The 25718-nt window shown below is 44.2% G+C and overlaps 1 protein-coding gene across 13 annotated transcripts in view; it reads left to right on the forward strand.

Annotated features, from left to right (window-relative positions):
* Positions 1 to 25718, forward strand: part of EIF4G3 (eukaryotic translation initiation factor 4 gamma 3) — a 1426031-nt gene that overhangs the window by 162556 nt on the left and 1237757 nt on the right. The gene's annotated exons all lie outside the window — the stretch shown is intronic.

A 25718-nucleotide genomic window follows, 5' to 3' on the forward strand; every position in this document is an offset into this window, starting at 1 on the left:
TGCTTCCAGAATGTATCAGGAACAAGATATGGGCACCGCACCTGAAAGCTATCCTTCAGATGACTTGAATGAAGCCCCGCCACAAGCAACTCTGGATGGCATGTTTTCTATGCTGAAGCAGATGCACTTAGAGGCCCGCCTAGAAAGCAGACGAGCAAGGCAGGACACCAAGAAAATACAAACAAGCATTAGGAAAATGAACAAGAAATATGTGGAAGTGGAGGGTAGAGTGGAACAAGTGGAGGAAAGAACTGGAAGACTCGAGGATGAAGTCACGGACTGGCAGAGCGCGAGAACTGAGCAAGGGAAGGTGATCGAGGACTTGCAGTGGAAACTGGAAGGTTTCGAGAATCGCCAAAGGCGGAATAATCTACGCTTCCTGGGCTTAGAGGAAGGACTTGAAGGGAGGGACCCGAGGGGGTTTATGATTAAGCTACTAAAAGAGGCATACCCGGAGACACAGTGGCAGTGGGAACTGGAAGTGCAGCGAGCGCACAGATTCCCTCTGACACAGAAGGGAGGAAGAGGCAGCAGTCAAAATGGTCTACCCAGGGCAATGCTTGTCTTTTTTGGGAATTTCTTGGCTAGACAGGAGGTTATGGAGACTGCGAGACCAGACAGAAAAAAGTCAGTCGAGGGGATTACATTTTTTACGAGACCAGACTTTTGCCACACGACCGTGGAAAGGCGGTGGAAACTTAGGCAGCTTATCACCCCCTTCCAACGTCTGGGCTCCGAAGCTTACTTGATGTATCCATCAAAGTTAAAAGTTGTTACAAAAGGGCGCACCAGAATGTTCTTCTCCGAAGTAAAGGCGGGCGAGTATCTTGCTGAGATTACAGAGTCTCAGAAAGATAGGAAGGGCAGGGAATCAGAACCAGCATAAGACGCACAGGGAGATCAATAGGCGCACTGGATATACTGACCATAGATTACCAGGGCGGGGGAGGGGAAGCGACGCTACTGCAGCAAGCAGTCACATATAGGTCAGTATTGACCTATTTGCCTGTAACAGGGGGGGGGTAGCAAGGGGTGGGGGGGCAGAGGGGGGGGTGGGGGAGGGGGGGGCAGCACGGTGGTGGGAAAAAGGTATGGATATATTCAGCACAAAACAAGAAGCTATTCAGACATTTAAGACATTTAAAGGTGGCAGTAAAAAAACTAGTGGGAGTTATTCGTGGGCTTTTTTTATAAAAACAGATGGCAATAAGAATTGCTACGATTAACATTTGTGGTTTGAATAACGGGGGGAAAAGACAGAAAGTAGCGGCCATGTGTAGAGCATTAAAATTAGATCTTATATGTCTCCAGGAGACACACGTGAGGGGGAAGGATAGGTATCTTATAGATCAGTTAGGGTTTGAAGTTCTAGCACACACTCTGCAAGATGCAAAAACAAAAGGAGTGGCGATACTGGCAAGAAAAGGGCTAATGGTAGTAAAGAGAAAAAAGGAAGATGTTGGCGGCAGATGGGTAATGATAGAAGGAGAGATAGGTGAATGCTGTTACACAATTGTTTCTGTATATGGCTCCAATGAAGACGAACCTGATATATTTGAGTTCTTAGATACTGAATTGGCATTATGGCCAGAACCAATAATTTTCTGTGGAGATTTTAATGTCAATGGGTTAACAGGGTTGGGTATGATGGGAGGGGGGACGAAGGGAGTTCGCAAGAAGAGAACAAGAAAGGCTATTGTAAACTTAATGAATAATAATGCATTAGTAGATGTATGGTCGGCATATAATCCCGCAGGGACAGGTAGCACTTTCTATTCTGCCCCTCACAAAAGCATAGCCAGACTAGATTACTTTTTAGTTACTAGCCCCCTAGTACCAGAACTGAAGATAGAAAGGATACCACGGGTCTCCTCAGACCATAATCCATTGGTGTTGACTATCTATAAGAATCATAGTTCTAGCCGCAAAGAGTACAACTGGACATTCGAAAGGGGACTGCTCAAGGAGGAGGACTATATCAGTAGAATGAAGTCATGGATTACACAGTTCTGGGAGGTAAACAGGGGCACGGCAGCCACTGGCATGGTTTGGGATGCATTCAAAGCAGGGGTAAGGGGGGAAACGCTGGCTTACACCTTACATAGGAGTAAAAAAGAGAAAATGGAATTAGCTAGTAGGCTACGGGAGCTAGAGAATCTAGAACAAAAACTCATCCACTTGGTTACGAATCAGGAATCTCTCGAGCAGACTCTATTAGAAATAGAAGTGAAAAAGGCAGAGACTGGGGAGAGATTGGCTAATAAAGCAGCTGCTAATTATTTAGCGAAAAGGGAAAAGCTTTACGAATTCAATGAGAGGGTTGGGCATATGCTGGCACTACGCACCAGACAAAATCTGGCAGCTGGGGAAATCAAAGAAATCAAAGATAAAAGGGGGAAGGTAGTAACCAAGGTGGAAGATGTGAGGGAAGTGTTTAGAGAATTTTATTCAGAACTCTATGACCAGGATGCGGAAAATAAGGAAGAGGAAATAGATGAGTACTTGGCTGGAATCCCTCACAAGGAATTGACTCTGGAGGATAAAGAGGCTATGGAGTTACCATTAACATTGGGAGAAATATATTATGCAGTATCAAAACTTCCCTCGGGTAAGGCCGCAGGGCCTGACCAGATACCGGCAGAATTTTATAAAACATTCTGGGACACATTAGGGATAGATATGCTAGAAATTTTAAAGCACGCACAGATAGGGGAAAATACACCACAATCATGGGCCGGTGCTAGTATAGTAGTTATTTTGAAAAAGAATAAACCGCATTTAGATCCTGGCTCTTACAGACCAATCACCCTTATGAATGCGGGCGCAAAAATATACTCTAAGGCACTCTCACAAAGGCTTAGCAGGGTAATCGAGGGGTTGGTGTATACAACACAACACGGTTTCATCCCGGGTAAAGGGACTACGGAACACACAAGGAGGATGATTACCATTTTGGATGTCACGGGAGCCACAGGGGATCCTGCCTCAGCCATCTTCCTGGACGCTGAGAAGGCTTTTGACAGGGTCTCCTGGGGCTACCTGTGGAAAGCCTTGGAGTGGTTCGGGATAGGAGCAGGTTATGTGGGAGCCATAAAAGCGCTATACATAGCTCCAACAGCAAGGGTGAGGATTAATAGAGGGTATACAGAGGACATATGTATAAAGCGCGGTACAAGACAGGGTTGCCCGGCCTCACCATTGTTATTCGCTTTATATTTAGATTCTTTTCTGCGAAGACTAGAAGGGAATCCTAAAATACTCCCGATTGAAGTACATGGTCAGGCATATAAGACGCTTGCATATGCAGACGATGTGGCAGTGGTTACACCAGACCCTGGGTCAGCTATAATAGAAATCGAACAGGAGGCTGTTCTGTTTGGCTCATTTTCAGGTTATTCTTTGAATAAAGGAAAAACACAAATAATACAAAACAACCGGGTAAATTTTCAAGATATAAGAATAACATCTGAAGTTACATATTTAGGGGTGAAGATCACAACGGAATTAGATAGATTAGTAGAAATTAATATGAGCCCGTTGCTGGGAAAAATTAAAATAAACACAGAAAGAATGAACAACCTACACCTGACCTTAATGGGTCGAATCAACGTCATCAAGATGATAACATTCCCCAAAGTTTTGTATTTATTTAGATCCATCCCTTTATTTTTTGAAAACATCTGGTTTAGTAAGTTAGAATCAATTTTGAACAAATTCATTTGGGTTAAAGGAAAAACAAGAAGAGCCTATACAGGGGTGTGGAATTTTAAAAAAAATGTACTTGTCCAGTGGACAAAATTGTGCAGAAAACTACTTGTCCTGCAAAGAAATCTACTTGTCTAACCTATTTCCTAAATCAATTAAACTGACCGCCAAAAGTGTACCTTTGGTGTTAGAGGCATTTTAGACATCCTAGTGCTGAAGTATTGGGAGAACAATGTCAACAAAGAGGGAGCATACACGATTCAGAAATTATACTTTACCCAGTGTATGCTATACTGCTAAATCAATATTACATATTAACATTACGTATGTTTTTGTACAAGATATTTACAATGAATATAAAAGATTGTCACAAATCAGCTGGAACCAAACCTTGCATTTTTTTAAATAAAGAACATTGTGGTATAAGCAGACATCGAGGGAGAACCATGAATAATGTGACAGGCAGGACAAATCTAGCAAATAAAGAACTTGGGGGCCTGATGACAAAAGCCAAAAGGATTAACTTGTTTGTTTTCAAAACGTTCCCCATCTTTTCAGATGGAGGCTAGAGAGTACTCTAGCAAATTGTGGGGGCATTTTGAAAGGACTTGGTTGCAGACACAGAGGATTTTGACCAGAAACAACAATTTACGAATAGTTTTGACTTAGTGCTATTGAGATGTGCTCAACCATCATTTTGTCCCGGAAAGCCAACTCACAAGTCTGAAGATAGACAGAAAGGAATGATAGGTTATGGAATAGGGTCAAAAATCAATGGCAACTTAAAGAAAGGGTGACCTAGTTGGTTGTTAGAAAGACAACATAAAAAGTCAGAGAGAGACGGGAAGAGTGGAGATTTAAGGACATTTGCAAAAGAAGAAAGAGGAATGGAAAAATAGGATGAAAATGATGAAGTTACAGTAAACGTGGCAGTCACCTTGGTCATGAGGTTAATATGGCGGTGGCTGCGCCAGGATTCAGCCTCCAAAAATTGATAATGTTCCCAGTATGTGATTAATACTTCACAAATCCGTAGGTGTCTCCCTCAGGACAGCAGCCAGAGAACAAGTCAATAGTGACCAGTGAGGCAAGTGTTGCACCTGTGCACTGTGCACTGTACACAAGACGTTTAAAATGAAGCACCTGTCAGTCCTCCAGGTGTAATATGTTCTAGGCATGCCCTGACACCAGAACATGGAAAACCCTCCATCACATGTATGACAGAGGTAACAACATTTACAAACATTCACATCAGCATTACTTGGGCTCGTTCTAGAGATGAAAATGTGTTACAGTGGGAGTCAGTGATGACCAAGAGGTTACATGAGAGCCTGTGATGTATGGGGGGTGCAGGTGAGTTACAGAGGGATGCAGTGATGTCCTGAGGGAGGAGTTACACAGGTTGGCAGTGATGTAACGGGGTGGGCAGGTGGAAGTAGGATTTGCAGAGGAAGGCAGTGATGCCCTTAGGCAGGGGTTAAAGTGGGAACCACTGATGGACCATTAGTTCACAGCGAAATATAGGAGAGGTCTTAACCCCTTACATGCTGCCATTGGCCGACGGCAGCACTACCTGCCCAGTTTACGGCCCGCCCGTTTTGTGGAAGTGCTGCACTTCCGCAAAATCCGCGGGGCATGAAACGGGTTAAAGAAGGAACCACTTATGGCTTCAGGGGAGGGAATACAACAAAGCTAGGGCTATGTTGATTTTTAAAGAAAGGAGATGGTTTGTCTTTTAAAAGAAAAGGCAGATGAGTATCACAGGGAACTAGATGGTTGGTAGAGGGCAGAAAGAAGGGAGGGCAGCAAGAAAAGAAAGGGGACTTTGATTGGGTAAGAAATACAGCATGGGGGTTAGACTGGATCACAATGGTAAACTGTACCAATGGCAGAGACTTGAGACACAGCAAGAGAAAGGAGATGAGTTGAGCAGGGAATTAGAAAAAAGACAGAGATCTGAGACTGCAAACAGGAGAAGGAAAGGGTGGTAGACATAGCTCGAGGTGGTTAGGGTGTTAAATAGCAAGTAGAGGATGTTCTATAGTTTGTACTTTTGTAATTTATGCCGGCTGGCACACAGCATAAGTACACATTCAATTGGTTATGCTGCCACTCCTGAGAGGTTTTTTAAAGTTAGCTGTTTCTGCTTTAAGAAGCTTCTACCTGGAACTTTTCCATGTGGTGTATTTATTTGTTTTGCATACGATTACTTTCCAGAAGAAAAAAAACTTCCTTCCTGACTGCCTGAGAGTAAAAGCCTTGGATCTGTGGCGGCATTTCATGTTCATTGCAAGATGTAGCTGTGAAAGAGAATCCGGGGCTCTAGAGGCAGATTTCTTTGGAAACACTTACATTACCTTCTCAACCCAGTTTACTTTCCTATCTATTTGTAAGAAGCATGTTTCTGTTCACTGCATAAACACACTGTCCTACCGTACATGCTGCTTTATTTACCTCTCCCAGTACATTTGAAGTACATTCTGCCTTATGCAGGCACAAAAAGGAACCAGGCTCTTATGGAAATGTGACTTTATTATCGGCTGCCACACGGGGGCGCGGAGCCACATTGTGTGATCCTGGGCAAGTGTTAAATTGAAGAGATCACCCTTAGTTTAGCGCCCCAGTGCATCCCTAAAGTCAGCCTTACTGCTGCACAGAAAAGCACGTTAAGTCCCTGACAATTTAAACTGCAAGATTTTGGTAACGTTATTTAATTGAAATTAAGGCTCAAAGGGCCAGATAAGCCATGAGGAGAGATAAAGGCATAGTGCAGGTACCGTGTGAAACGTGAGAGGCTCATGGAAAGGGAAGTACTGGCCGGAGCTTTATTGCACACTCTGGTTGTAACATGAGAGGTCCAGGGGCGGGGAGCAGGGGATGCAGGTGAGGCCAGGGGGGAGCACAGGCACCAGATAAGTGCAGAGGGAAAGCAATGTGCGAAGGGAGGGGCCCGTGAATTACTGCACTGCAGGAGTCAAATGCAAGTGAGAGGGGAGCGACCTGGGTGCTGAATCTGAGAGGCCCAAAGGCAGCACATCAAAAGGGTGAACAAAGAGTCCAGGTGAGAGCAGGGTCCGCCAGGCTCTTACCCTCCAATGCGGGCTGTTCTCGGACTGCAGAAGCTGCATCATGTTTCCCTCTTGCTCTAAGGATTGAAAGAGCCAGAAGAGGCGCCTGGAAGCTGCATGAAGGCTTCGTGGAGAAAGACAAAAACCTCTTAGCTGACAGCGCTGTGCAATTTCTGTTTGAACCTGCCAATTTGAACTTAAACATGCTCGTATTCAATGGAGACGATGCTGCCTAAGCCGCAGCGGCCGACTTGGGAGCTGGGGAACCAGGTTCGGTTCTCCGTGTCTGTTCAACATCCTGTGAGTCTGGGCATAGCTTTTAATCTCCCCGTGCCTACAGCAATACAATATGAATCCTTGTGTAATGTAACTACCTCTCATATAAAGCACTTTGTTTCCGTCTGTCTTGATTTACTACAGTGCACAGTCTTCTTGTCCTTTGGACAAAACAGACATTAAAACTTCTTGCCCTTGCAAGAAATCTAGATGTCTCGGGCGTCGGGCGATACGAATTCCCCTCCCCTGGGCCTATAGACACTTAACAATGGATAGAGAGAAAGGGGGTTGGGGAGCACCGGACTTCAGGCTCTATTACTGGGCTGCAGTACTTCAGTATAGTAGGGTGTTAATAGGCGGGGGAGGCTTGGATCATTTGTCAGACACTCATCCAGGATTACCCAATACCTATGCGTTAGTATTAGGGGAAGAAGTAGAGAATGGATTTCTAAATACAACTGAATTCACGTATTTTAAGCATACAAGATTTAAGACTTTGAAAGCAGTATATAGGGTGTGGAAAGGGGTGGCTAAGAAACTCGGGCTAGGTAGATTTAATCACTATACAAGATTATACACAAATAGCTCACTCCCAAGGGAGATTTTTAAAGATGCCATTATGTATGACTGGGATAATAAAGGTATAGTTCAAATAGGGAACTTATTGGATAGACAGGGTAATATTGATCAGTTCGGGGCACTCAAAGCTAAATTTGGATTAGAACAAAACAGCTTCTATAAATATCTCCAAGTGAGGAGCTTTCTAGCACAAAAACAAGGTGGCCCGGCAGGGATGGGACAATGTAAAATCATGGATTATATAGCAACAACTACCAAATGTACAATAAGACACCTGTATACAGAATTGAAAGAAAACAAAACAGATGATAGGGCAAAATTTTCGCAGAAATGGATGGAAAAGTTGGGGTCAGGCTCAGAATCTTTCCAGGAATCACTTGATTTGGGTAGAACAGTGCTACGCTCAGCAACCCTCCAGTCACAGCATTTTAAAACAGTGTTCTCACTCTATCATACACCGGATAGAATTGCCCAGTGGGGAGGGACAACAGGAATAACATGCCCTCGATGTAATGCGAGTGGCGCAGATATTGTACACATGTTCTCACAGTGCCCACAACTGTTTACCTTGAAGCTAGCTATAGAAGAGTTTCTCGATAAAACACTCAATATTAAGATCAACCTGGTAGATGAATTAATTATTTTGGGGGTAGTAAGTATGGAAGAGGCAATCCCAGTTGAATTTATTTTTGTTACAATTGCAGTGTTTCGTTTATGTATTGCAAGGAATTGGCTGAGTAAGGCTCCCCCATTATTCTCAGAATGGATGGCCAGCCTTCTTAACATCTATAATCTAGAAAAGGCAATATACGATAGGAAAGGCAGAAGGGCCAAGGCATTAGGTAAAATAATATGGCAACCCATTACGACATGGAAATCCAGCAGGATAAACTTAGAATATGTGGGTTAGGGGATAGGTTGTGTTTTATCTTATTACATCTGTTTGTGATATAAAAAATTGCATAAACAATGAATTGTATATATAACCACCTGAGAAATCGGAATGTGCTGTAAACATACTAAATTGGAAGGTGCTGTAAACCTAAGTTGGAATGTATGGAAAAATTTTATGAAAAATTTAATAAATATTAAAAAAAAAAAAAAAGAAATATACGTCGTTAGAGAGGAAGCGGAATAAACTTCCGCTTCCTCTTTACGACGTAAGAGCGACATGGTAAAGGTGATGCGGGGAAAACTTATTCCGTGGTAACGCATGCGTGGAAAAGGCATGCGTTGCAACGGAATTCGTATTAACGACATATAACCTTGTCAGAGAGGTGGCCTAAGGAGATTTGGTCTTTGTTCTGGTGAGGCCGGACAGGTGCAGAATATATGGGTGATTCATTCTTGATTATATTCACATAAGCAGCAATTTGGAGTGGTAGAGCAGTTTTTCTAGGAAGTTATCAAATCCTTTGTAATGAATTGTCCAAAGTGATACATCATGAAGTGATGTTTTAGTGTTGATGGGAAGTGAGCTGTCAGATAAGCTTGAGGCTCAAGTTTCTGAAAAGTCTTGATGACAGTCCAAGCGTGTCGTTTCTTTGCGAGTGAAGACTTGTCCAATAATAGTGACCTGGATTTTGTCGCCGCATTGCTTATCCTGCAAAACGCAAATCTTTCATGGGCTCTGACCATGCTTAACGGATACCAAGGCCTTCTATTGCCATTTGTAATCGGTATCCCTTTGTTCCTATTTACGTCTCTATCTCTGACCACATAGTTTATGCAACAACCTGCTCACTGCTGTGCGAAATGACCAACAGAGGTTGAAAAAAATCATTCCAATTTTGTATTTGCAGTTTTTTTAGCCCAAATTCCAAACGTATTTGATGCGGGGAGCTTGACTTGGGCAAGCGAAAGATGGTTTTGTACACTTTTGTTTTGTAGCAAAAACGACTTGTTCTTTCCCGTGCATGATTTCTGTTCCATATGCCTAAGCAGGAACAGTGGCTTCCACTACTTTTGAAGATGTTTGCGACGAGCAGTTGTGTTTTTTTAGAGCAACTTAAATGCATAGATTAAATACGGCTGCTTGGCATGCAGGGAAGCAGTGTTTTTTTTTTTTACTGCCATTTTACGTGAATCCCAAAATATTTTTAAGCTGTTGCTACTTCTAAGATTTTGGCCAATGCTCTCCATGAGAATGACTTTAGTTTTTTGTCTTATATGCAAACTATTTTTGTCTTGTGCAAATTGATCTCTAACCTCTCAAGTTCTATATATGTGACCAATGCATTTATTGTCCTTTGAGGCGCAATGGGTGTCTGACTTAGTATGAATGCACATTGTAGGTACCCAAATTACTTCTGTAGCTAATCTTGGTCAAAACCCCTCAACCGTTGCTGGATTTGTCCAGATCGTCTATGTAGGAATTGAACTAGGACACACCACTGTTTTAGTCCACGGCTTGTAGGTATTTTGGCTGTTTGTTACTGTACTCCTATTTCTGATCTTAACTTGTGCCCATGTTTCACTGTACAGGGTAATAATTGCAATAAGTAATTTGCCAGGGAGACCACATCCTGTCTGTTTTGTCCAGAGGCATCCACGAGGCACTCTATCAAAGGTGGCTTTGAGATCAACAAAGCAGGCAAATAGGTGACTTTTCTGTTGCTATACTTAATATTGATAAGTTTGTGGTTGTCACCATACCTGCTTTGGTACTTGATTGATTTTTTGGAATTGTCTTCTCGTCAGCCCATGCTTGGAGATCTTCAAATAGACATGAGGCATACAATTGGAGATCTTCAAATAGACATGAGGCATACAATTTGGCTTGAAAGTTGGTCTGTACGATTAGCTTGTAGTTCAAAGGTGAAAGTTGGTTGCCATTTTTGTAAATGGCGTGAAAGATTCTTCCTTTTTATGCTCGGGTGATCTTATTTGGCCTAGAATTCTATGAACAGTTGTGTTCAATATTTGTCCCAGAATTCTATGTCGCATTTAAAGAGAGCGTTTGGAAGGCCAAATTGGCCTTCCAAACGCTCTCTTTAAATACGACATAGAATTCTGGGCCAGACACCCCATCTGCTTTCAGCTTCAGTATTTTTTCCAAACGTTGGTCATCAATTAGGTGTGTGACATTACTTTTAAATCGTGCCGTCTGTACATTTGCGTGGTCCGCAACCTTTCTGTAGTTTGCTGTACCTCCTATGTCCTCCTGAGGACTGGTTTCCACTCCACTCCTTTTTATAGGTCTCGCATGCGCTGCATAGGAGACCTGTAGCCGTCGTGCAGCTCTCTTTTTAAGCACATACTCGCGCTTTTGGCGGCATACGCCTTGCGGGAGTGCGCAGAGGCACGGCACGGGCACGAGTATGTGCTTTGAAAAAGAGTAGACTGCTCTCCCCAGCGTGCGCAAACCTCTCGCGGGTGCACCCCTCCGCCCCTCTCTCCAACTGCAGCCTGCATGCCTTTTTTTTTTTAAACTTTCAGCGCGAGGCGCCCGCTTGTAGATTGTAGGTTTCGTAAAGTTTTTATGTTTCAACGCCCATTGTGCGGTCGCCACTATAATACTTCAGTCGCCATTGCTGTTGCAGTGCGGCTCACTGTGATTAGCTGCCTATCGTAGGACATGGACAGAAGACGTGTACATTGATATGTAGCAATGTTCAGTTTCTTGCAATACTGTGTGGCATTTGCTCGTTACTTTGTTATCAAAAGTAATAAAGAATTTTTTTTTAAGTATAAATGGGATGTATGTTAAATTATTGCTCAGTATAAATTTGTTTATAAACTGTTGTACTTTACAATTATTTTCACAAAACATCTGCAATTGGGAGTTTGCATGCGTGTGCCTATGTGCATGCTAGCTGGTAAGGGCTGCTGCAACCCAAAACTGCCTTCCCGTGCCCCTAATAACTCATCCCACACACCGACTTCCCGTTTGCCTAATGTGTCATCCTGTGTCCATAGGTAAAATGCTTCCTGTGTGCTATTTTCACCCCCACAACATATACATGGTCTTCTGATTTACTCTGTTTTAAATTAATGTAGATTTTTTTGTCCCTGACACTTTGACGGAGATGCTTTATTCATTTAGTGAAAAATAGTTGTTAGCCTCCTTCTCGTGTTTCTTCTAAACCCCACTTGTGCTGTAGTTCCCTTCCACTTAAAGATGGCTGCCACTTGGTAGCCATCTTATGACAAGCTCTTGTGCCTGTATATCTGTTTGAATGTATGCCGCTCATCTGTGATCAATGGTCCAGGTAAGGCATTTTTGATAGGTCACATCTCTACGCCCCCTACCCTCAAATGTTCCAAGTATTTCCCTTATGACATGCCATCATGTATTTATATGAGTCTGGTGTTCTGATATGTTAAAGTTAACATGAGGGGCCTTTATGGCATTTTGGTCGGATTAGTGGTGCTTGTGATAATTAACCTATCTGGTACTATTCTATTAAAGGTACCAAGTTAAAGCAATGTAGACAAACAAAAGTGATGGATGGAATGCTTGAATTTTTCTCATATACTAGTAATTACTCTGGGTCACAATCCATCCAGTTGTTATGTTGCTCACTGTGTCATTCTGGACCGGAACCAACCTTAACCAAGCCAGAGGGCAGTCCTGCCCAAACTGCCTGAGCACATTTGTTCAGTGTGTGAACAGGAGGGTCTAATCAGTGATGTGCAACTTGAGAAACCTTTTGGTACGCTGAGCAAGGGGGACACCCAAGTCACCATGGGCGGCTCACTGACAAAACAACAAGCATTGGCATAGCCAATAGGTCTCGCCTTTGGGACCTTATAAGTGTTTACCCATGCAACTGTTAATGTTGTTGCACCAATGACATTGTGCTACATATCTAAATAATTATAAGGTCCAAAATGCGAGACCTATTGGCAATGCCAATGCTTGTTCTTTCTTTTTTTGTATCTGTATGTTTTTCTTCTTCCCCCTGGGACTGTAGCAAGTGGTGTGTACATTTTGAGAATATGCGACATCCAGTCTTCCTCTGAGATCCCTGCATTGTAATGACAGTCTGCGCTTCGGCTGAGCCTGTTTATCGGCATCCGAATTCTCTGCTGTTTTTGGATTTGCTAGACTGTAACAACTTATTTCATGTATCCTCTTGCCTTGCTGTTTTTGCTTTTCCAAAATTTTTTTTGTATAAGGCCCTCTTCTGACGAAGTTCAGATTTATCACTCATGTCCTTGCTTCGCGTGACTTGTCACTGGAATCTTTTTTCCTTATCTGGGAAATTATTAATTTGTGATTTTTTTTTTTCCAAGACACCTAACTGATTTTTCTGCTGTTTTCAACTGTCCCTTTTGCTGCCTTTAACTTGTGCAAATGCCCTTGTTGGAAACGAGTCCCAAGGTAGCAGCAGTGCTGTAGAACATTATTTGGTTCGTTCATTTATCTGGGAAATGGCAGGGACTGGTGTGTGGCGTAATCTATAAAATGATAGTTGATGTAAAATGGGTTAATTCTAATGGCCCGAGTTGAAGTGAATTCTCGTGGAAGATTCTTGTGGTTGAAGAATGGAGTGGAGTGAGGAGTACTACTCTTAAACGTGATGGTGTGAGCAGATGGATGTGGAGCATTCTTGCCTGTGATGTTGTTTTAATGTGATCTGAACTTAAAGATGAGGTTTGTAGTGGTTTTCTGTGGAGTTTTATACAGATAGGGAATGGAGTGAATTGATGAACATTGCTTGTAAAGGTGTGGATTGTAATTCATATAGCCTATTCTTAAAGATGATATAGGACAGGAGTTGTCTCCCTTCTCTGAACTGAACCAAGATGCCCAAAAATCTAGTCAGCTAATTGTTTTCACATCATATGTATTTTGTGATAAACTATCCCATCATCATCATGCATTTTGGGTGAAAATCTAGGATTTTTCGCTAAACCTCTTGTGTTCTAAAGAAACAGATAAAGATAGTATCTAAAAGCTGCAGCTTCTTTCAGAGGTCTCAGCACAGTGTGTAACAAGCATACAAGGCAACCCTTTCAAGAGCATTCTTTCTACATTTGTAATGTTTTCTGCTTGGGAATTCCTGAAAGATTTGTGGCCTTATTAAAGAAAAAAAAAAGATCGCACCCGCTTTGTTTCAATCTTTTATCAAACCCCACCCATATCCACCACTGTGTAGAATAATTTGGGTAGAAGTTACTTCTCTATCCTCTTACTACTTCCTGTTTTTAGTATTTGAGGTAATTTGACACCACATTAGATGACTGGCATTAGGCTACTTTCTGACGCTGCAAGTGGAACCCGACCCAAAAATATTTGCAAGGACAAAGGTGGTCATTATGGTTCTCTTCACCCTAACCACCACCCCCTCCCTTGTTTTATGTCCTACGGGACAAATGCTCTGAAAGGCTCTCAAGAGGATTGTTTTACATTTAAAAAAAAATTGTTGGAGTACAGATTCTTTAGGTTTACTGAGCCTGCTGCATTGGGTGATTTACCGGTCAACTCTGCCTAGATTAGTTCCATCGAATGGATTTCACAGCACATCTAATAGGCATGGTGGCATAAAGAGCTCAAAGCTTATGTGGTCTAAAGGCAAACAGTAACAGGACGTTTTTACCCTTAGAGTGTGCTGCATTTGCTTCAGGGAGTTGTCACATATTAGTTTCACAATGATCTTCACTGGTTCATGTATGTGCCAAACTTTTCCTTTGGGTTCGGCGAAGGTTGTCTCTACATTGGGACATATGTTTAACAGATGTGGGATTCACAATACCTTGATGGATCTTCTTGGCCCAGCTTGAAGTAGATGACTCAAGGCAGGGCCATGTCTTTTATTGACTTAGAAATGATGGAGCGAGCCATGCAGTCAGGAGATTGTGCCTTAACAAAAGTGGCACATAGGTGGTGGAAGGCATAGGCACTTAATTGATTCACTATGTCCAGAAGCTCTTAAGGTAGGTATATGAGGCTCCCTAGACAATTAGTCAGTGTGATCATTTCTCTTTTGCCTGTTGGGTGGAGCTCAAGAGCACCTTGCAGATATTCAGTTGTAGACTCACCGCCTTCCTATTAAATTAACCAGACGCCATCCTTTGAGCAGTCTTTTGCGAGAGCCATTTTAGGACATTGTCTAGGCTGTCGTCTCAGTTTTGTAGCCTGCAGTCATGGTTGGCCTAAGGGCGAGGTAGTGAGACTCCTTTGAAAGTGTCATCAGGGCTTTCAGTTTCCCTTGCCTCCTCATAGTCACAGGAACTTGAAGAGGATAAGACGTAGAAAGACACTGAGCTAATGCACAATGTGAGGTCTGAACGAACTGCGATCTGGCTGGGCTCCAGAATGATTTATATCTTTGATTTATGACTGTGTAATTTGAAAATAACAAATCTGTATTTTCTCCAAATTCAGCTTGTCGACTCACCATGGTGGCTGTGTTTGAAAAGATCTCTTTAGTTATGGAAGAGGCCACCCCCACAGATCGTATTGACAAAAAAGGCTGAAGCTGCGTCAAAGAATTATAGTATGGCTGGCAATGTGTTCTGTTTGTCAGCGGTTACTCCATGCATGCTGCCAAATCCTCGATGCAAGATATCCAGGACCTACCTACAGAGATGCTGAAAGTCAGAACTACATCCCTGCACAGATATAGACACAAATCAGAGTAATTTCGCTTTTGATGGGTTAAAGGTTGCTCCCAGATGGCAGGAGCACCCTGGAGAATCGCAGGTAGTTCTACCTTTGGTATTAAAAGATGGACACTGGGTAGAGGGAATCTCTTCTGAAAATGTAATTTCAGGGTCATTAACTTCTTGGGACAGTTTAGGACATGGTCCATGTTGCCTTTCATACCAGAACACAGTAGTGTGTTTCAGGGTAAGCAAAAGCTGAAGCTATCTGCCAAGCTCTTTTTAGGTATGTGAACAAGACATTCCTTTCCTAACTAAAAACAGATTTGATGGGGAAAACCAAATGCAGAGCAAGTATAACGATCAGCCTTTCACGAGCAGACCTAACTGTGCAAGGATCAGGTCTTAGACCTGCCAAACTCGAGATACATTGACTAAAGGTTGCACCTTGATGTGCTGCCTCTAGATCTGTGGTCTTCAAACCTTTAAAAGCCGCGCCCCTCGCAGTGGGGGAAATAAATCACCAGGGTCCCCCTCAATTTTCTAGCAATTCTATTAAACTGGCAATGTTTAAATATGTATAGACTTATTTAAACATTTCAGTTATGTTCTGTGACGGTTTTACAAATGTACTCAAATACATGATTGCCAAACATACCATACTTGTCAAGCAGGCCTTTCTAATGTGTAAAAGTATCCATAGTGTGATTATTAGAAATTGGAGTGGGGAGTTTGAAGAATATTTTGAGTCCCTTTCCTTTTGACACCTTCTCCCAGACAGAATATAAATGACAAAAGTTGTTAGTGACGGCCCATTACAGCCTCTAGGTTTGCCAGATAAAGAAGAGCAAATGGGATCATGATATTCTTGGCTCAGAAGACATGTTTGAATTGGAGGATCAGAGTATGGGGGGAGAGAGATCGAGAGAGCTATGTAGGCAGAGGACTTCCAGACCTCTTAGAACGGCCCCTTGAATTTTTAGATTTAAAGGTGGGCCGCTATTGGCAATGGACGAGACTGAGATGTATCCTTCACCTCTGAATGCAAGGAACAAGTATCTTCTGTATCCACAACATAACCATCAGATTTTCAAAAACAGGATTACTGCACCATACTTATGTTGATGTGCATTAATGCATTATGCACAGGATTGGATGTGCTCGCTTCCACTGCTCATGAAACGAGGCACGGAAATGTGATGTGGAATTTCACTTCCTACCCCAGATGCTATTTTATTGTATTGCCGAAGCTGCTTTTCAGTCCTAGTTACACTATATTCCACAGTGCGATAATTAAGTGACCACAGTGAACTAATGGTTCTCGATGCGGAGAAGCCAGAAAAAAAGATTTGAAGACATCTCCTTTGAACAGAATGCTTAGCTCGAATAGTAATGAGATAAAACTGAAAACAGATAAGGCTAAGAATCTAAGCTTCATAGCCTGTTCCGTTATGCTCCGATATTCTCACTTATATTTTGTTTTAAGTCTTGAAGCACCATCGGTAATTAAACACCTACTAGCTGAAAAATTGTCTGTCTACTATCAATGGTTCTTTGGGGTTAATCCTAATGAACACAGTCATTTGGGTCGGGATAACCACCAATACCCAAAACATAAAATATATATATTTTTTATTTTTTTACATTGGAGACCTCCGTCCTTTCCTTTTTTTTGGAATTCTGTTTTCTAGTTAGCACATAAGATTATGCCACAGAAACGTTTACCATGCATATTGTCATTGTATTAATTGTAATTGCATGAAAAACTGATGTCCGCTTCTGTAAAATAGGTTCCTTGCTAAAAGGGAGCTTGATCCCATAACCACATACATTACAAAAGTAAGTAATTTTATTCATGTACGATTAATAAAAATCATTGCATGTCTGGAGCATTGCGTTACTTAGCACACAAAAACAGCAATAAATACAACCAGCAAATTATTAATAAGGTGTTCGCAAGAATTCAATCAATAATATTTATTGGATAGCAATGTTAAAATTGATTAAAAGAAGGTAAAAGTTAGGTCAGATAGTTTTAGCAGGTTCGAGCCTGGGGAAAAGCGTTTAGGATTGAGGAAAGAGGGGATAACGTACAGAGTGCAAACTAGTAGGACCAAGTGCTGTTTCTGGCTAAGGTTATTTAACAAATGGGCACATCAGGATGTTTTAATCTTGACTGGTTCAACACCCAGGACCCCACTGGGTGATGCTCGCATAGATGGTGCATAAGGCAGGGAGGTGCGAGGCTGACAACCTGCAGAGCACAAGGCCTCTTGACCATGGGGAGCATTGTGTATAGACCTTGCAGTTGACAATGCGGGCTAACTGCGTCTCCTGGGAGGTTGATGCAGAGCATGTGGTGTGCAGCCTCGAGCTAGTGTCATCCTGTGGCGACGTTTGTGAGTGCAAGCCGGATAGAATTCATGAATTTACCCAGTCTGACTTTGGTATTTGGTGTGTTTTCAGAGAAGCACAGATATGAGGCCTTCCTTCAGCATCTGACGCCATTAGTCTGAAGCAAAGGTAGAAGCAGGCGGGGTCGCTTGTCTCCTAGTTTGGGGCAGTACTACAGCAAGTGAAGCCAGGGTTCTTTGCTGTAGTTGCATACCTGCATGCGATTGCCTCCTCTGGAGGCCTAGAAGGGATTAAAGTCCGAGATTGGCAAAGCAATGAGCCTCATGCAGGGTATTTTCCTGCATGCCTGGGCTGAGAGTGCGTGTTGGAAAGAAGATTGGGCCTTCCCAAGGATGCGAGGTACATCCAGCATCTCGTTGGTGGGGCTGGCACGTAGTCTTTAAGTGTCCTGTTCAAACGAGGTTATCACCTGCCTATTCACAGCTTTTTTCCAGGCTTAGAATGGAAATATTTGGGTATGCAGGCTGTCTGCCATGATGCTCAATCTGATAATTGCCGTTGCTAACTGTGTTTGACGAGGAGAGCCCTCCTCTTCAAAGATTGTTTTTAGGTCTTATTTGAGGGAGGTCTCTGGGGCCTGCAGCACCCTGCGAGAATACTTTATTATGGCCCCCTGACTCACAAGGTCTTGGCTCCCGAGGCCCAACTCCTGTCTCGGCCTTGTTCTTCTGGCTTGCCGAGGGGCAAGCAGGAGTTTCTCATACTCCTTGTTCTGGGATTTCATTAGAAGCATGTTGAGGGCACCAGGAAAGGCCAAGTGGCCGTTATTGAGTGCTGGGATCAGTTTTGCTCTCATGACTGTCAGCATAGGCTTGGCGGTTGAGCTTTGTAGGTAATTGTTTAGGTGCTTCAGTGTATAGATATGCTGGTAGCCTTAGTTCTGTAGGTGCCTTAGGTGGGCGGCCAGTTTGGCCCCTTCAGAGAACCCAACTCCAATGTAGTTGTAAGCTGGGGCTGTTGTTATTTGTAGGTCTCCAAGCTGCCAATGGATTTGTTTTAATGGGGACACTTGCACAAAACAACTACCTTCGTTTTACTTGCAGTTTGTTCTCCTTATTATAGCGATGGAGTGCATTTAGGGCTCTCTGTAGGCCGACTCTGGTATGGTTCATGATTGCAATGTTGTCTGCCTACTGCAAGATGGGAAGGCGCACTCTTCCCAGCCTTGGTGTAACTAAACAGGCGCCTTCCAAGGCAGCACCCAGGTCTGCAGTATAGAGGTTAAAGAGGAGGGAGGGCCAACACACAGCCCTGTTTGAGCCCGTTGTTGGTAGGCACTGGCGGGGGCTGTGGTGGTGGTTGTTTATATCCGGACCCAAGTCTCCTGATATAAGGATGTAATTACCTTGAGGAGCAAGGGGTGGATCCCTCGCACGGTTTCCCAATAGCCTGCCCCGATCCACCCTGTCTAAGGCAATACTGTAATCGACAAAACAGCAGAACAGAGGGGATCGCTTCCTCCTAACAGCTTGTGTGGATAAATGCGCCAGCGCTATGATGTTGTCCATTGTTGAACAGTCAGGCCTAAATCCAGATTGAAAAAGCTGAAGGATTCTTTTTTTCGTTGCCCATGTTTACAATTCCTCCAGGAGGATGCGGGTATAGGCTTTGTCTCCCTGTTCATGCAGTCTCCCTGTTTATGAATGGGGGAAAGTATTGAGCCCCTCGAGGAGAATGGTGTCATTTTAGTGTAAAAAGCGCAGTTAGAGTGGCGTTAGAATTGTAATCTAGAAGTCTTGCGCAGTTTTGAACACAGAAGCAGGAATCCTGTTCGGTCTTGTGGCCCCATCAATCTTCATTTTTTTATGGTTCTCATTACTGTGCCTTCTGTGATCAGCATACCATGTTGAGCCCAAAGATCTGTGGCAGGGTGGGATGTAGGAGTTGGTGCCACCACCAAGTCAGTTGTGTATAACTGTTCGACATGACTGATCCAGTCCCTTTCTGCCACACGGTTCTCGTTGGTCTGTCCTAGATTGCAGAGGCAGTTTATGTACCTCTACCAGCGAGAGTGATTCTTGTCTTTTAGTAGAGGGAACATTCTGAGCCACTCTACATCAATGTACTCCCTTTTGTGCTGTCGTACTTTCTGCTTTTAAGCTGCCCTGACAGCAGTGAGGGATAGTCTGTCTTCTATTTTGCTACCTCTTCTTTTAGCGGCAGCACCCTGTGGTGTGCGTTTGCAGGCAGTTAGTTCCTTGGTGCGATGGGCGCGTGTTGAGATGGGGGTGCTGTTGCTCAGGGGGTTCCGTTGTCCATTCCCAGAGTCTTTTAGAGGTCCACTACGAGGCCCTCCCAGTGATGATGTTGAGCTGGGTGGCTGGTTCCCTGACTTTCTTTTCTCACTCCAGGCTAGAAGTTGGCCTCCCAGTTTAGTTGACCATATGACTCTGTGGAGGACCTTGTGGCGCTCTTCCCCTGTTGGTTCCCCAAGCAAAGGCAGTGATAATGAGTTAGTAGAGGCAAGTTTCCACACCGGGGTCTATGCTCGCTTTCGTCCTGTTGACTTCAAAGTTTTGGAGCATGGGTGCCAGCCCTTCGCTGACGAAGATGTAATAGAATGTTGATGTGTTCCGAAAAGTGGGGTTAGTGTGCCAGAGGGGAAGGCAGATTTCTTTTAGGGTTTGAGATAAACTAAGTTTGTACTTGTGAAGGAGAGCTTGTAGAGATGCAGCAACGCCTGACAAACTGATGGAGCTGGAGGGCTTACCCAAGCCCCTAATGTTAAAGGCTCCAGCTATGATTGCCTGGTTGGACTTGTATTTATTCAGCAACTCTTCGATTGTATTTACTAAGAAAACCAGAGCCTCTTTCTTCTAGTGGTGTGCGGGGTTAAGGTAGCAGTTAATTAGATAGCGGACGTAGGGCCTGAGAATTAAGCTAGGGCTTGAGAATTAAGCTACAAGCCTTTGATGAGCAAGACTTTGAGGGCGTGCGATTTGATGGGTACTTCAGTGGCTTTTTTTTCCGAGCGTGTTTGAGGAAGATTGATGGACCGCCAGAGGGTCCACTGAATATGTTATGTTTTGTGGCTGTAACTTGAAAATCATAGTATCCTACAAGCGACGTGGGTGCCATGGGCCATGTTTTTGGGTGGCATAGGATGCTGTTGTTAAGAAGGTAGTTGAGATCTGACTTTTCCTCCGAGAGTTTCCTGAGCCCTGCCACTTTCCGGGAGATGATTGTCATTTGTTGACTAGTGCCTTCTTCATAGATGAATTTCGTTTGCGTCTATCTGAGTCCGATGTTAGGAATGATGCCTAAGGGTGCTTTGACCCGCTGCGTTGTCTGCCGTGGGAGTCTGAAAGTACACAGCCCGTTGGTTGTTAGTGCAAATTATTCTGAGAGCCTTAGAAGCCGTGGGCCATGTTTGGTGATTACTTTCACCGTTATTGCGGTTTGTGTCATGCAAGACAGAAAGGACCCCCTTCCCTCCGAGTGGAGGGGTAGAGGACGTACAGGTAGTTTTCCAAGCCAGGAGGATGGGATTAGAATATCTGTTCCCCATTCTGCTAGCTGTGGTGCTTCCTTGAGCTCTGCGAGTTGGTGTGGCTGGTGGTGAAGCCCCACCAGAGTTGATTCACAGTGGGTGTCCCCAGTGAAATTCTGGAATCTTAACCATCCATGGTCGTCTGAGTGAATTAGAGGTAGAGATGGTATATGTTTAAATAAACAAAGGATATTACTCCTGTTTAGGATATCGGAAGGACCTTTGATTTAATATCTGGGGGTTAGCACTGCCTTGTAAACTTCTAGGTTTCATTTAATGCTGGGGTCGCTTCTGTTGGATCTTGGGCTTGTAAGCGGTGCCCTTGCATGTTGAATGTTTGTAGCGCCTAATATGTAGGTAAAGATTGGGTATAACAGTACATGATCGCTTGCTCCCGGTGTGCGATGGTTCAAGATGGTTGGCAGCAGTGTTGCTCTTTTTGTTTTGGCTTTTTTGTGCTGCTTCCTTAGATTTTCCTTGGCCCTCCTGCCTGGACAATGGGGCCCCTGGTGTTACAGAGCTAGTTAGTACCTCATTATTGTCATTCCCTTTAGGCTTGACATTGATGCGGGAAGTGGGCCACGTTGCGGAGGGTGGTGATTCGGAACGTACGGTGGGGACAGAGGCGCCCTGAATGGACTCTAGACTGTCAGTTGAGTTTCTAATTGAGCTAAGGAGTGTCCCCTTAGGACCTTGCAGGCTCCTTGGTAAGTTTGCAGTGGGCTTTTGGAATGAGAGGTGCTGAAGTGCCTTCTTTTCCCCTTACAATATGAATATCTCAGGTAGTGTTGCCCACCTGTCAATGATGGCTGCACATTAACAGGAGCACAACTTAGTATCCAAGTTGCCTTGAATTTGCTCTTGGATGGCTTACATCTTTGTGCTCCAGTTCACTAGGTGCTGCTCAATTGACTGCAAAAGATCTGTTTGTAACTCCATTTTTGTGATTGCCAGATCAGTGCTCTTGCTACGGAGTTTTGTGCTGCATTTATGGCCGTTTAGTGCAGGTCCTCAATACTATTGGTGACTTATGTATGTCTGGCAGTGATTATCTTGTTGATTCTGGTGTTCTGAACAGCTTTAGGGCGAGCACCAGTGTTCTTTATATTTGAGACTCAAGGCTTTGTAGGAAGGAGGCTGTGAGTTCTCCCAAGTCGATGTTTTCAGCAGTTAAGCTGGTCGTAAGCAGGGTGGGTCCAGGAGAAGTTAGAGGGGTGAACCACTTTGGTTCCTCCGAGCCAAATGAGCTGTAATGATGAATTTGCTCAGCAATTACTTGTGATTTTTTCGAGGACTCTCATGTACACACAATTTCTTTTTTTAAAGGTTTGTTGGATCTGGCTTTAGGACCTCCAGTGCTTGAGAGTTGAAAGAGGTGTTGGAAGATTGCCAGAGGTTAGTTGAGTCATGCTCAGGTACTCCCCTGCCCCAGGGCACGAATGTGATCCTTGCTTCACATTGGACATGATGGAGTTGGACTGGGTTCATGCTCGGGCCAACCGAGGGAATAGATCACTTCAGCGCCTGCTGAGTTGCCAGTGGTGGGGAAGCTGGTGACACTCCTGAGCTGGAGGCGGTTTGAAAGAACTAGATCATACAGCCTTTTTGGAGAGCCTTAGAAGGTGTTTTTGGGGGTGAATGCACCTGTACGGTGCTCCAAGTATTTCCTGTGTTGGATTGGGGGCCGAGGTGGCTTGTCCCATAGTGGCAGAGTTGAGCCGGGTGTTTTTTTTTCTGAGTACCATGAGGATCGTTCGGTGAGCTCCCTTATATGAGCTTCAAGGGGAGTTGGAGTAGGTGTGAGGCCCAGCTGGTAGTTTTTGAGGTAAGGCCCCACAGGCATTTGTGCTTGCACCTGCCGATGTTCTTAGTTTAGACTGGAGCACAATGCGCTGTGAGGTGACATGGAGGGCTACTGGGGGTTAATTCTGTTGATGGCCTTTGAGTCCCTGTGTGAAAAGGGGCAGGCTTGAAGCATGGGGGATGGCTGGCTGTCCCTGAAACACACAGCGAGTGAGGCTCACCGGGACCCCGCAAGCCGCACCCAGCCTGGCTGAGCCACTTCTGTGAGGGCTGGGGGCTCACACTCCACGGGGGCTAACTATACCCCCCGCACTGGCTGCACCCGAATGTGCAGGGGACCAGGCATCACGCCTGGATACTTTAGTGAGGGTGTGGCTCAGGCAGTGCTAACAAAGGATCTGGAGGATGGGGAAGTGAGAACAGCAGGACTGGGCGGATGATAGCACTCACTCCTTGTACCACTCACGCGCCTAACAGCCTTTTGTGGAGGTTCGGTGTCCCATAATGTGCCTTGGTCCAGTACCGAGCTCTGGACCTTCTCCGGGTCCTGTCATGTACCCTGGTGTCATGATTGAAGCCCGCGTTTTCTTCTTCCTCAGCTCCTGGCGGCCTGGTGTGAGAGACGCCGAGTAACAAGCTGTGCTCGCCCGCTAAAGCTCCATCTCTCAATTAATGCTTCTCTCGCCAAGGATCACAGTAGAACCCGCCACAGTACACAGAAATTTGTTTACTTCAAAATCGTTAATATGGCCTTGGGGACTTCGAGGCAGCTGAGGTGGGGTTGAGGGACAAAGGTGTGAGGGCCTTGGATAAAAAAAGCTCTGTAATTTCCAGGCAGGGATTGTTGTGCCCAGTGTCTTCTTCAGGAGAGGGAAACACCTACACATGTGAGCTAAACCATGCCTCCATTTTATTTTAGGAGTGGCAGCACTTCATTACCTCAAGTGGAAATTATTATATTAATATTAAAGAGCGAGGCCCAGGGCAAGAAGTGTACACATCTTTGTACCTAGAAGGGTGTTTGTTGCTGTGCATCATGCCGCACTTTAGAGATGTGTAAACATGGGTCCTGTTGAATGGAAACTCACAGCTTAAAATATAGTGTGGCTATGTTATTGTTGTTGCATAACTAATTTTTCAGGAAAAGACAAATGACAAGCACAGATACATCAGTGGGTGTATAATGAGAACATACACACCTAAATAACTTGTAGTTCTAGTTCTGCTTCTGTGCTGATTGCTAAACAGGGCATCTGCTTTCGGTGTCTTACTTCCAGTAATTTGGTTTGTTGTCACGAGGAGAGGAATTTTAGTTTATTGCTATCAATTTAAAGCTTTCTGATATTTCTCTGCCTTACTGTGTGCCTCCTCCCCAATGCCAGAAGGTCTTGGCTTTATACACTTGGCACCGATGCCTGGTTTTCCATCTGTACATCACTGCAAGCTGTTCTCTCTTGTCACCAGTGCTAGCTCTTCACACTGCCCTCCAGTGTCTGCTTTTCAACCTGCCAGCCAGTTCAGCCCACTTGAGCTGATTGCTACTACCTGCTTCTTATACTCCAATGAGAGGAGATTGAGCCCTTCAGTTTTTATGTCTTGCCTAAGACCCTGCATGCGGGGTCACTTGCAAGTTATTTTGTTTAATTACTTGGAGCTTAGTGTCCGCCCATTGCTTACCATTAGTTGACATCACCATCGCTCTTTTTCTTGCTTCTCTTTGATCAGTACATGCCGGCTGCACATCCTTTTCATGTGCTTGACCCTCCACTGGAGCATGGCCCAAATACTACTTCATTGTGGCGCCCAGTGGCGTCCTACTGCTTGCGTGCTTTTAACTGTTTTTAGTTGCAGCACTCCATAAAAGTGCATGTGCTTTCAGGTGTCTCACCCCGCCCCCATCGTTCTCTGAGTTGTTGCATGCCTCTTTCAGGTTTGTGGCATCCGATTTTGCACATAATGTAATGTTGTCATTCTTAGCGTCATGCAGAAGAGTCACATTTGTGGATTGTGTATCCTGTGGCACTCATGCCCATCTTAAAGCTGCCTTCGGCTCACCACCTACTACTAACCCATAGGTACGATTTCACAACCCTCAAGACATTTGTGTGCTCCATTCCTGTAGCTACCAGGTGGTGACATAAAATGTGTACCCTTGAGACAGAACAGCCTTTTTAACAATCAGCACTTTGTCTCTGCAGATGTGGAGTTGATTATTGAAAAGGAATAAGTGAGAGTACAAGTTCCACAGTGCAACATGCTGCTGATGCACTTTGCCGGCAGGCTGACACACGTTGGGGGTTGGGCTAGCAAGGCTAATATGGTATGAGATAAATGCTCCCTGGCGTCGCTGACGTGGATAAAGAGCATGGGCCCTGTATCTTGGGGGCACTGTGTGTTTAGGAGGAGGGACAGTTACATGTATCTATCTCAATATAACAAGTATTTATTTTATTTATTCTTCTGTTTGGTATTTCTTTCATTAAATGGGCCTCGTAATGCTTTGTCATGAATTACGTCATCTGCAAACTATCCCGTCACTTAGGCTGCCATTTATCAATATTTCCTTTTGCCTGTTTAAAATATTTCATGGAGGCTTTTGAAAAAAATATTGTAGGGAATATACTTGTGTGGGGAAATAGGGGATCACACCTGAAAGACACAGGCTGGCACACCAAAAACAAACACCACCTACACCTGCCACATATCACCACCAAACTACTACCACCACCTTAACCTGCCTGCCATCACTACCCCTACCCACCGCCACCACTTACCCTTTCACCCCACTGACCACCACGTCCCTATCCACCATCACAACAACCACCACGATC

This window comes from Lissotriton helveticus, chromosome 5_1 (assembly GCF_964261635.1).
Source record: "Lissotriton helveticus chromosome 5_1, aLisHel1.1, whole genome shotgun sequence".
NCBI lineage: Eukaryota > Metazoa > Chordata > Amphibia > Caudata > Salamandridae > Lissotriton > Lissotriton helveticus.